The 3,517-nt window shown below is 51.0% G+C and overlaps 1 pseudogene; it reads right to left on the minus strand.

Annotated features, from left to right (window-relative positions):
- Positions 1 to 789: 789 nt before the first annotated feature.
- On the minus strand, positions 790 to 2,961 carry LOC469944 (neurofilament heavy polypeptide-like; annotated as a pseudogene).
- Between the last annotated feature and the right edge of the window lie 556 nt (positions 2,962 to 3,517).

The raw sequence follows: 3,517 nt of genomic DNA on the forward strand, positions 1-3,517 counted from the left end.
TGTTTTTGAGTTGAAGTCTGTTTTATGTGATAGAAGTACAACTATTCCTGCTCATTTTTGGTTTCCATCTGCATGGAATATATTTTTCCATCTTTTTACTTCCAGTCTATGTGTCTTTACTAATAATTTGAGTTTCTTGTAAGAAGCAAATAGTTCGATCACGTTTTTAAAAGACTCTATTCAGCTATTCTCTCTTTTTTTTCATTTTATAAACACTTGGTTTTATTGCACAGAAGAAGTTGAAAGTGGACTCCAGTGGAAAGTGTGCACTGGCATAATTCAGTGGCCAGTGCCCAGCCCCACCTGGACAGCTCTTCTAGAATAGAGAGCTCTGGGCAAGGGCTTGACCAGTCCTTTGGAAAACAGAAGGCATGTAGAACTAGTTTAAGACATGTCAAGCATAAAGTGTTTGTAACTGCTCATTCATTATTGTGGTCATCTGTCAGTTGCACATGGAGGAAATAAATGCACTTATTTGGAAAGGAGGGGGGCAGTTTTTTATAGTCAAGAGTTTACGTGTGGCATTCAGCATGTACCACATTCAGCTACATAAGCTTTCATAACAATTGTCCATCGCTTGGGGAGGGTGTGGGGGCAGGGGGCTGGGAGTGCCCTCTCTTGCTAACATATTGCTAACAGAAATTCCTGTTTGAAGAAGAAGGCCCCATCATCTAAGCAGTTTCTTCTTACATTAAGAGAGAAAAAGTGAAAATTGCATTACTCCGATCCTTGAGCTCTGGGCCCCTTCTGAGTTTCTTTGGCTGCTCCAGACATTCCTTTCTCCGTGCCTTACTTCCCCTTGGCAGCCTTGTCTTCTGTGGCTTTCTCTGGAGGCCTGCTGTCTTTTTGGTCTGTGCTGGAGGATTTTTCAGCCTTTTCCGCTTTATGTTTGCTTGGGTCCCTTGAGAGGGTCTTGTCATCCTCCTTGGTTTTGGCCTCTGTCTTGGGTTTCTCCTCAGGCTTCTTGGCCTCGGTGGCCTTCTCCTCCTTGGTGTCTTTTTTCTCTGGTGCTGCCGCTGCCTCCTCCTTCTCTGCTGGTTTGGTGGGTCCCTTGGCTTTGGCATCATCTGGTTCCTTCTTGGCCACCTGTCATCTCTTTGGGTTTAGCGTCTTCCTTCACCTCCACATTGGCAGGAGCCTCCTTCTCTGGGGTGGCTGCTTTTTTCTTATCTTTAGTCTCTTCCTTCTTGGCTTCAACTTTGGATTCTTTGGGCTTTTCGAGCCCAAACTTGACTTCAGCTGAAGATTTTGCCTCTTCCTTCTCAGAGGACTTCGCTTCCTCCTTTGTTGGGGACTTGGCCTTTTCAGGCCTTTTCAGGGGACTTGACCTCAGCTGGAGACTTTGCTTCTTCCTTCACTGAGGACTTGGCCTTCTCTGGAGACTTGGCCTCAGCTGGTGATTTTGCCTTTTCCTTTGCTAGGGACTTGGCCTTCTCGGGGAACTTGACCTCGGCTGGGGATTTTGCTTCCTCTTTCTCTGGGGACTTGGCCTCAGCTGGTGACTTTGCCTCTTCATTCACTGGGGACTTGGCTTCCTTTTCTGGGGATGTGGCCTCTTCTGTTGGGGGAGACTTTGCTTCTTCTCCCCCTTCTGCCCCCTCCTCTTCACCCTCTTCTTCCTCCTTGCCCTCCTCCTCTCTGGCCTCTTTCTCCTCTTCTTCAGTCACTTCTTCAGTCACTTGGGTCTCCTCCATCTGTTCCCCCACAATCACAGTTTCTCTGACTTCTCTACCACTTTGATCTTCTCTTCACTTTTGACCTTTATGTGAGTGGACACGGAGGGAATTTTGGGGAGTCCTTCTGGAAGTGAGAAAGGAATTGGGCCGAAGCTAGTCCGACACTCTTCGCCTTCCAGGAGTTTTCTGTAAGCGGCTATCTCTATATCCAAAGCCATCTCGACATTAAGCAGGTCCCAGTATTCTCACAGCTGGGCTATCATCTCCCACTTGGTGGTCCTCAGCTCGGCGTCCAGTTGCTGAATGACTTCCTCGTAGGAGGCAATGTTGGCCTGATGACGGTCCTCCAGCTCAGAGCGCTGCCTCTCCAGTGAGTCCTTGGTGCTTTTCAGTGCCTCCAGCTCTGTGGTCCTGGCCTGCAGCTGACGCCAGTACTCAGTTATCTCCTCCGACGCTGAGCACATGGCATCTATGTTCACCTTCGCTGCCTCTAACGTCAGTCCAGCCTCACTCAGAACCACTCCTCGGACTGCAGCGTGCTCTGCACCGCATGGCCTTCAAGCTGCACGCCGAGCCGATCTCGCTCAGCGCCGATGTCACGTCGCACTTGAGGGCGTTGCGCAACTCAGCCTGCACCTGCCGAGCAGCTCGACCACCTGCTCCTCCTGGTAGTGGCGCGACAGGTAGCCGCACTCCTCCTGCAGCGCTTGCACCTTCTGCAGTTCCACGCGCGCCGCCTCGGCCTCCTCGCGCTGCCAGACCTCGTTGTCGAGGCGCTGGCACACGTGCGTGATGTCCTCGAGCAGGTGCTCCTGTTCCAGGCGCAGCTGCCCAGGCGCAGCATCGCACCGCGCGTCTCATGGACCTCGCGGCCCACCTGCTGCTGCTGCAGGGCCGCCGCCTCGCCCTCCAGGCTGCGGTTGTGCGCCTCCAGCTGCCGCTCCTTGTCGATGTAGCCCACGAAGCGGTCCGTCGGCGCCTGCAGCTGCTCCTCCTCACTGCTCGTTGTAGCCGCCGCCACCACGCATCCCTCTGGCTGGTTGCTCAGCGTGTCCAGCGAGTCGGTGCTCGAGGTGGCGCCTGCGCCGCAGAAGCGGCTGGGCGAGGCGGACACGGAGCTCACGGACGTCCACGTCCACGAGTGGAAGCCGCTGGAGGAGCCGGCGGCCGAGCGCGTCCCCCCCGTGCCGCTCTTTGGGGCCAGCGCGTAGTGGAGGCTGCCACCGCCGTGCAACGGCAGGAACAGGGCCCCCAGCAACGCGTCCGCGCTTCGGAAGTTCATCATGGCTGGAGCAGGTGCGCGGGGCCGGGCCGGGACGGGGCGGGACACACTGCCTCTCTGTCTTTTAAGTGGAGAATTTAATCCCTTTACATCCAAAGTTATTGATATGTCAGGCTTTGTTCCTGTCATATTGTTAATTGCTTTTTGGTTCTTTTATATATTGTTTGTTCTTTTCTTTCTCTTTTATTGTTTGATGGGTTTCTGTAGTGGTACCACTTGAGTTTTTTCTTTCTCCATTTTGTAATAGCTTTTCCAGTGAATTTTATACTTTCATGTATTTTCATGATGGTAAATGTTGTTTTTTCATTTCCATTTTTAGGACTCTCTTGAGCATTTCTTGTAGGACCAGTCTAGTGCTAATGAATTCCTTCAGCATTTGGTTGTCTGAGAAAAACTTTATTTCTCCTTCATTTACGGAGGATAATTTTGCCGAATGTAGTATTCTTGTTTGACATTTTTTTTTTCTTTTAGCAGTTTGCATATATCATCTTATTATCTTCTGGTCTATATGATTTCTGCTGAGAAATCTGTTAGTGTGTTGAAGTTTCCTTTATAGGTA

Source organism: Pan troglodytes, chromosome 21 (genome assembly GCF_028858775.2).
Source record: "Pan troglodytes isolate AG18354 chromosome 21, NHGRI_mPanTro3-v2.0_pri, whole genome shotgun sequence".
Lineage (NCBI taxonomy): Eukaryota > Metazoa > Chordata > Mammalia > Primates > Hominidae > Pan > Pan troglodytes.